At 44.0% G+C, this 9,510-nt stretch overlaps 1 protein-coding gene across 4 annotated transcripts in view; it reads right to left on the reverse strand.

Annotated features, from left to right (window-relative positions):
• Positions 1–9,510, reverse strand: part of LOC137796624 (storkhead-box protein 2-like) — a 63,638-nt gene that overhangs the window by 23,165 nt on the left and 30,963 nt on the right. The window contains exon 1 of one of the 4 annotated variants that reach the window (XM_068594679.1): positions 4,435–4,585. The exons of the other annotated variants lie outside the window; for them this stretch is intronic. The gene's annotated coding sequence lies outside the window, so the exon portion shown is untranslated. Of the gene's footprint in view, positions 1–4,434; positions 4,586–9,510 lie in introns of those variants that run through there. 4 annotated transcript variants of the gene reach the window in all.

Here is a 9,510-nt window from a genome sequence, read left to right on the forward strand (position 1 = left end):
TCTCTTTTTTCTGGACCCAGGAAGAGACAGTTGTGCAGTCCACCATCATGGATCAAACAACTAAACTAACCATGATAAGTTGCTGAAACTCACATGTTATGCTTCAATAGTTGCACTAAGTAATTAAGTCCATGTTTTTTGTCGATGACTTGGTGAAATTAGTAAAATCACTCCATGAAAAACGTAGGCATCGTATATGATTATATGCCCCTTTTACGCCAAACCGAGAATTGTTATGGAGTCATGGTTTTGCAGCGCGACTCTCTCTAGATCACGGATCAAACATCAAAACTAACTATCGCAAGTTGCTGAAACTCACATATGTTATGCTTGAATAGTTGCACTAAGTCATTACGTGCGTGTTATGTGGATGACTTAGGGAACTTAGTGAAATTACGCCATGAAAAACGTATGCATCGTATATGATCATACGCCCCTTTTACATTGAACCTAGAATATATGTATGTTTATGACCTTATAACAGTTGTTTTATTGCCTGTGTTTATTTTTTTAGGATATGACTGCTTGTCTTTTTTATGGGTAGAGGAGGCAGACTGTTTTTGTGCCAGCCAACCTTGCCATCACTGACGATGTCGAAGATGAAGATGACGATTTGGCAGACCCTGACTTTACCACACACAACAAGAACATTAAGTGTGTATTGTGTGCAAGTGCTGCTATAATCCTATAATTTTCCCCCCTGCAGGACTAATAAAGGATCATCTTAATTTATTTCTTGCATTTTTGAATATATATTTTGTTTTCACTAAACAGGCAAGGAACCATATATGGTAATTTGGTGGATGTTATTTATTTTTTTTAAATGTCACAACAGGAGTATTATAATGTCCTCCGATAGCGCTCTTGGGTTGACATTTTGAATTTCAAGTATTTCAATGAGGGACCTATAAAAGGGTTAAACTGCAAGGTTCACGGTTCGAGTCTTGAGCAAGACACTGAGCCCCTAGTTGCTCCCCAGGTGCTTTTCAGCAGCTCACTGCTCCAACTAGGGATGGGTTATATGCAAAAGATCTATTTCATGTATGTAATATATGACAAATACATTTTAATTGTACAAGATTTTTGACCTACACTACCTAGAAATAGTAAGGTCTGTCCACCATTTATACTGAAATAACCACCAATGTTGGAATGCTATGATATTTGGTACAGACATTTCTGTCTCCTTCATGATTCATTTAAATAGCGGTGATGATCTCTTTACGTTCATCCAGAGCAAACACTTTTATTATGTTCAATACTCCCTGCAAAACGGGTGACATTCCCATCAGCTTCAGCTGTTGTGCCTAGTGTTAATTAGCAAATGTTAGATAATGTGTATGGCACACATTGTACCTGCCAACTATTAGTGTGTTAACATTGTTTTCAATGTTAACATGCTATTGGTGTAATTTAGCTCAAAGCACTGCTGTGCCCAATTGCAGCCTTAAACAGCTGCTCGCGTGGCTGAAGACTAGCTGTAGACTGGACATGCTCCACAAAGACCGTTTGCACCAACTACAAATGTTTTGACAATCAGGATGGAACTTCAACCTCACAATGAGTAAATAAACCAAACACACTGAAACGTATTCTCACTGATACGTTTCCATTTTTGAAACGCATACGTTTCCTACAGTTAAACCAGGCGTTCACACTACTTTGGAGTTTTAGAGTACCGAAAACAAATGACTTTGAAAACGATGCAGATGTCGTGTAAGTTTGAAATCTTTGGAGATGTATGGTAGTGTGAACAGGCGCAGAACCGGAGGCCTTTGAAAAAGTTGATGTAGACACTCGTGCCCGCTACTTGTTTGGGTGTTTGCAGTTCCCTGATCTGTCTCGGGAAGAAAACAAACAGCCTTGATAATCGATGGACTACCAGGTTATTAACATGGAAAACAGATTACAGGCTTTTCTGACTTTGTTGTGTATACTAGCAGCTGTTGTGCAGTTAAATTCAGCATTATAATCCTAATACTGCTGACATTATGGTTAGTGGAGCGATTAGTGAGTGGCGCGTCCAGTGAAGTTATCAGACCTACGGAGCAGACGTTTGAAGTCAGTTTGGACACAAAACGTAGGACTTTCCTTTTCTTATTATTTCGTTCACACAAACTGTACAGGAACAAAAGTATAAACTCTCCAGCAGAGCTACGAGTGAGAATAGACAACAAAACTGAGGAAACGGGCGAAAGACGCATGTTGACCAAATGTATGTACCAATGACCCATAAACTTTGATTTGTAAGTGTTCATTTAAAAGTACATTTCATATGTGTGTGTGAGAGAGCAAGAGCTGCAGCCTTGTAACTAAGTTTGATCAACAAAACCTTTTCTTTGTTTTATTATAAAGAGGAAGATTTTATAGCAAGATCTTTAATGTCACCCACAACTTTTATTATTATTATTGTCGTATTTTCTGTAACTAAGCAACCAATGTACTTCCTGTTTACACCGGCATCTGCATGCAAGTGAATGTGAATAGTCATGTGATATTCGTGTTCAGACTTGTTAGTGTGGACGGAAATACTTTTTGAAACGACGCTGAGACGAGATGATGGGTGAAGGACGCTTTGAGTGGTCGGAAGACTAGAAAAGTGCTATACAAGGTATTTACATACCAAAACAAACATGGATGCCAACCAGCAGCTTGCATTGTTTAATGTCAGTCGCAAATATTAAACAAATGTTTTCGAAACTTCTAATAACTGGCACTGACTGGATATCAATATTTAGGATTTTAATCTACATATCACTCACTTTTTGATTATATCTACCGAGTGTTGGTGTGGACTGGAACAGACCCATGTGGAGTAAAAGAAGAACTAAAGATAAGACTATCTATAATTCTAATGTTTAAAGTGTAGGGGGCGGCTGTAGCTCAGGGGGATGAGTGGATGATAATGGATGACTTTCTTTTTTCTTTTTCTACTTTACAGGGTTTTGCCCGGAGAGGGCGCTCCAGGCTGCAGCAGCAGCGAGGAGGGTATGGCCGAAGGGGACCTCCAGAACTTGGGGGCCCAGAGCAAACACTAACTTGTAAGAAATTGAAGCTTCTTCCCAAGTTTGTTGGAGCAACACCATGGGAGTGAGCTATGCAATAAAGTGTTCCTTCTCACTGGGACAAAGGTGTGCTGGAGACCTTCTATAAGTGGGAAAGATAACCGAGACCAGCATCACAATTTTGAGAAGATAATATTTTGCTAATTTAATGGCTAATTTGTGGGTTTAATTTGTTTAATTATCATACAAGTTTAAAGCTGTAGCAAACTCGCCTTGTATGCATCCTGGTACATGTAGGCACAGGTGGCATGGCTCCACAGCAGCTGCTCTGTGTTCCCAGTCATCCACAGAAACGATGGTAAATCTTCCTTTTAAGACTGTCCATCCAAAAATCTCTTCAAGCATGCTAGTTATCGATCAGGACATATTGTTACTGGCTGGAATAGTAGTAACCAAAACAAATTCAAAATTCATTGTTTCCCTTTCACTTAATAAAATATGGTCCAAGTTGTAAAAGAACGCTAAATACAATGTTGCTTCAGTTACATGTTACCAGCGCTGCTGTTTACCATGACTACTGCTGCTTCCTTTTTTCTCTTACTGCAGATGAAGAATGCGGTCACTGACCAGTCACATAGCATGCAGCTAGCTCACATACACACACGTGTGTTTGTCATGAGTGTGGAGTGAAACATCAACTGTTGAGTTTGACTGTTGGTTTACACAAGCTGCATCAGCATGAGTGTTCGTGATCCAGTCTTGCCAATACAATCAGTGTCAAGTCTGAGGTAAAGAAGAGCCATTTTGTAACAGCAGTAGCTCACAGCCCTGCTCACTTTATTGCTACTATACTGTCCAAAAAAAACAAGACAGAGAGAGAGACAGAGAGAGAGCTGGTCAGGGGAGGAGGAGAAAGCAATACGGAGGGGGAGAGAGAGATTAGGAGAGAAAAACTATAATGCAGAGGAGAGGATGAAAGAGGGGAGCAGCTGTGTGAAGCAGAGTGCTGACAGAATCAAAAGAGAGAGTGTGTAATAGAGGGAGGATGATAGAACATTGGTCGTCTATGTCCCTCTCACTGCAGTGGTAGTAAACAATCAGCCAGCCTCCTTTGTCCACAGCACTAAACCACACCCCCTCCTTTTGTCACGCACTCCCTCACTCTCTCACCCTCTATTTATCTCTCTGTCCATCCTTCCATTTCTCTTGCTTTCTGTGAATCTCCAGTATGTATCTCCTCCAATATGTTTGCATCCATCCTTGGAGCATTCCTATCTCTCTCCTTTTCTCCCTCCCTCTCTCTCTCTCTCTAGAGCTGTGACGCTAGGTTGCTAGTGCTAACTAGCAGCTGCTGCTAACAGGCAAGCCAATGAAACAGTGAGACAGACAGCAAGAAAGACAGACAAGCGTGTGACAGGCAGATTCAAACCTTAGCTGATAGTAATCCACTTCTTTTAGTAATCCAAAAAATAAAATCCAGTTAAAAAGTAGAGCTTCAGATGGAAACGCAGTTCTCTTTATTTCTCTCTCTCTCACACACACTAGCTCATCCTCTCTCTCACACACATTCTGCTCCTCCCCCTCCCCTCACACAGGCAGGCGTCCTCTTCCTCTGGTCTCATGCGCGCGCGCACACACACACACACACACACACACACACACACACACACACACACACACACACACACACACACACACACACAGCCCCCCTTCTCTCTTTTCCCACTCACACACACAAATGAGCATTCAGTCAAGGGCTTCCCACAATCCTTTGCGCCACACAAAGACAAGGGGGTGTGACCAATCACACACCACCTCACTCTGCATCCGTGCTTTTTCTCCCCTCCCTCACTGTGTGATGCCCACAGACATACAAGCTTGTGGGCGGGCTGCCAAGAGGGTTGCTATGACAACGCATCCCCAGTTGCTCTTTGTAGCCATCTCACACACACACACACACACACACACACACACACACACACACACACACTTCAAGATCTTGGTAGCATGTCTCTGCTCTGCTTCATACACTCTGTGTGTGGGTGCGTGTCTGTTCGTGCGCACATGCTCTCTTAGCCGGTGTTGCAGTACTGCAGCTGGGTTCTGGTGTGACCCAGTTAGAACACTAAAGCTGGATGTAGGACACACGCACACACAATGAAAGGATTGCTTATATAAATATAGCAGTGGAGTTACAGTATATTATCACTACAATGAAGTTGAAGTAGTAGTTCCACACACACACACACACACACACACACACACACACACACACACACACACACACACACACACACACACACACACACACACATATATACACATACATACATACACACACAAATGCATATACATATATATATTAGGGCTGTGAAATGATAAATTGTTTGTGGATTAATCATGATTAATCACATATTACTGATATTCCTGGGTATATTTTTGTAAAAACAAAGATTTATGATAAAAGACGGATATATACATTGTCATTTATTCATTGGGTGCTGTTGTAAACAATACAACTATAGACCGTAAGGTGAACCCCGTTATCGTTTCATCCCGCTCCGCATTCGTGCATCAACGCGATCTTTAGCTTATAAAAAAGAACAAATCGTGCTATGCAGCTAAAAAAAAGTTTGTCGCTGAAATTCCAGTCGATTATTGATGCGGCGATGTTTTATGCCAAACTAGTTTCTTCAGGATATTTGTTGCGAGTAAAGGTGGCAAGGTGCTCAGTGTTGCCAGATTGGAAATGGCGTAGTATCTTACCAAAGGCTCAAAATGGTTGTTTTTGGAGGATAATTATCGTGCATCTGGCAACACTGAGATCGGTCGATCAATGACAGTTCTCTCTACGGTCAGGTCGCGCAAGAAGGTGAACGTAAGATACTGTTTCCAAAACTTGTAAGGGCGTAATAACTAGTTTGTGAAAGACCCAGAGAAACATAAATATCCAACGAGGTAAAATCCCGGACGTTTTTGGAATCCCTGCCGGACGCATTTTTTAGGTCTCGAAAAGACGACATGTCGGGGAAAAAGAGGACGTCTGGTCACCAGGTAATTCTCATTACTCACAAAAGTCGAGTGATCCCCTGTCAGCGCCACATGTTCCGTAGCAGCCAAGTCATTTTCCGTTTTGTTCTTTGCAGTTTCATACAGCTTGTGGATTTTTGTCATGATTGAGCGTCTTTGCGGTGCTTTGATGCCACTCGCAAAACTTTGGTGAACCCCTCATCCTCAGCAATATTAATTGGTCGACAGCTTTTTGCAATCCATTCCGCAACTGTGCTACTCAGCTTGTCACAGGCAGACTTAGTGAGGGGTCTATGTTGTTCAGTGAGGCTGGTTTGACGCATTCCATTTGAACTCCCCTCGCCAACCAACGCATGCTTCGCGTTGGGATGGTACTTTAAGCTGGTTGTGATGGTGAAACGTCAACGTCTTCCAGCAGAGTGTACATTTGACATCTACGTCTAACTGCATTAGAACAGAAATAGTTGAATAGGTATATTGAAAGCTCATTCTGCGCATGCGTTAAATGCGTAAAAAAAAAAAAGAATCCTGTAATTTAATCATAACACTTTAACACGTTATATTTCACACCTCTAATAAATATATATATATATATATATATATATATATATTACATTACATGTCATTTGTCACTTTAATAAGTGCATTCAACCCTAAGTACGAACTAGGAACAACAGTAATCAACAGTACTAGGAACTAGGAACAACAGTAATCAAGAGAGTACAAATTTCTTAAATAAAGTCAAACTACAAAGTGCTATCAGTAAGAGCCATCTAAGCGCTGCCTAAAGGCTGATTTATACTCGGGTTTTACGCAGACGCAAGCACGGAAGACACGCATGGCCCCCCTTGCGTGCTCAAATCGGCCATTTTGCGTGCTTGCTTGAATCACCCAAAATTTCTGATTATCCGTCAAAGCAACGCAAGCCCGCAAGACTGTGATTGGTCTGCTAACCACATCCTTTCTGAGTCTCGTATTTCCCGTTTCATAGCATAATTCCGCTGTTTTTAAAAGCCATAGCAGAAACACAAACAATGGATCCCGTTGAAGAACGTTTGGCTGAAGAGGTCCGCAAATATGAGCATTTATACAACCCGTCTGACAGAGTATAAGCACACGCAATTGGCGATGAGTTCCTGGAGGGAGATATCGGTGAACGTCGGTGTGCAGGTCGACTCAAACGGTCGTTGCGCCACCTACTGTTCTGGCGTATGAAAAACGCACGGGAACTATAAACCCAAACAAGTCCGTCAATCCAACTGCGTGGCCGGCCGCAGTTGTAGTTACAAGAGTATAATTTGCTATTGAGTGCTGCTGCCAATGTCTTTATTCAAGGTGGAGTCAAAAGAGATGAGTTTTTAGTTTGCGGCGGAAGATGTAGACACTTTCTGCTGTCCTGATGTCAGTGGGGAGCTCATTCCACCATCGAAGAGCCAGGACGGCAAACAGTCGTGATTTTGTTAAGTGGTTAGTTCGCAGCGACTCAAGGACAAGCTGATTGGCTGAAGCTGAGCGGGTGAACAAGCTGGTGTGTACGGTTGTACCATGTCCTGGATGTAGGTCGGACCCAATCTGTTCGTAACACGGTACGCAAGTACCAATGTTTTGAAGCGGATGCGGACGGCCACCGGTAGCCGGTGGCCAGTGCGAAGGAGTGGAGTAGTGAGTGAATTTCGGGAGGTTGAAGATCAGTCGAGCTGCAGCATTCTGGATGAGTTGTAGAGGTTGAGTTGCATTGGCAGGAAGACCTGCCAGGAGGGAGTTACAGGAGTTGAGGCGGGAGATGATCATAGCCTAGACCAGAACCTGTGCTGCCTTCTGTGTGAGCAGGGGGATGTAGTCTTCTGATGTTGTACAGCATGTACCTACAGGAGCGTGTTGTTGCTGTGATGTTGGCAGTCAGGGAGAGTTGACTGTCAAGTATCACACCGAGGTTCCTGGCAGTTGGGGTCGGGGCCAGCACTACGTTGTTGAGGATGATCGTGAGGTCTTGGGTGGGGGAGCCTTTTCCTGGAAGGAAAAGCAGTTCAGTCTTGCCAGGGTTGATTTTCAGGTGGTCTGTGGACATCCACTGAGAGATATCAGTCAGACTGGCAGACATTCGCTCAGGTATCCCGGTTTCTGATTAGGGAAACGAGAGGATCAGTTGGGTGTCATCAGCATAGCTATGGTAGGAGAAGCCATGCGAGCGAATGACAGAGCCGAGGGAGTTGGGGTACAGAAAGAAGAGGAGAGGACCCAGGACGGAGCCCTGCTGGACCTCAGTAGTAAGAGAGCAAGGATCAGACACAGATCCTTTCCAGGTTACCCAGTAAGTGCGATGGTCGAGGTAGGATGAGAAGAGGGAGAGCGCAGTGCCTGAGATACCAAGATCCTGGCGGGAGGAGATGAGGATCTGGTGGTTCACGGTATCAAAGGCAGCAGTGAGGTCGAGAAGGATGAGGACAGAGGAGAGGGAGGCTGCTCTAGCACTGTGGAGCTGCTCAGAGACAGCAAGGAGGGCCGTCTCTGTTGAGTGGCCTGCCTTGAATCCAGACTGATGAGAGTCCAGAAGGTTGTTCTGGTGGAGAAAGCAGAAGACTTGGTGAAAGATAGCTTGTTCCAGAGTTTTGGAAAGAAAGGGAAGGAGAGAGACAGGTCGGTAGTTGTTGACTTCAGACGGATTGAGAGTGGGTTTCTTCAGGAGAGGGTTAACTCTTGCTTCCTTCAGAGAGTTTGGGAAAGAGCTGGTTGAGAGGGAGGTGTTGATGAGATCGGTGAGAAAGGGAAGAAGGTCAGGAGCGATGGACTTGAGGATGTGAGATAGGATAGGATCCAGGGGGCAGGTGGTTGGACGGGCGGAGGTCACCAAGGAGAGAACTTGATTGGGAGACGGGGGTGAAGGAGGACAGTGAGGCGGAAGATGGAGTTGATAGAAGTGAAGTAGTAGAAGAAGGTTGCGTGCTGAATGATGAGCGATATATATATATATATATATATATATATATATATATATATATATATATATATATATATATATATATATATATACATACATATACACACACACACACACACACACACACACACACACACAAACCCCTGACGCCCTTCACGTGGGCCGATCTTTGCCCTTGGGACGCAGCACTATGGACAGTGCGCACCGGTGGACAGTCGTGTCGGGATCAGGGGGCTGCGTCCCTCCCCGGTGGGGAGAAAAGTCCCAGTAAGCACATAATCCACGGCTCCGGGAAGTGGCGAGGTCCGGGCACGGGCGCTTTACAGCACGTGGCCGGCGTCCCACATTCGGCCCGAGTCTTTCCAAGCTGACCGAGAGTCGGTCACGGTGCACTGCAGTGGAAGAAATGCGCCCGACGAGGGCCAACACAGACAGGAGAGAGTACAACCTGTCGGGTTAACAACGATGCATGTTGTCCAAATCTATCAACGTTGGAAAGCACCAGTACCCCTAGGTGCAGCAGCAACTACAGCACTG

The sequence above is a fragment of the Clinocottus analis genome, unplaced genomic scaffold, assembly GCF_023055335.1.
Source record: "Clinocottus analis isolate CAN_PGR_092001 unplaced genomic scaffold, fCliAna1.0.p SCAF_10, whole genome shotgun sequence".
NCBI classification, from domain to species: Eukaryota; Metazoa; Chordata; class Actinopteri; order Perciformes; family Cottidae; genus Clinocottus; species Clinocottus analis.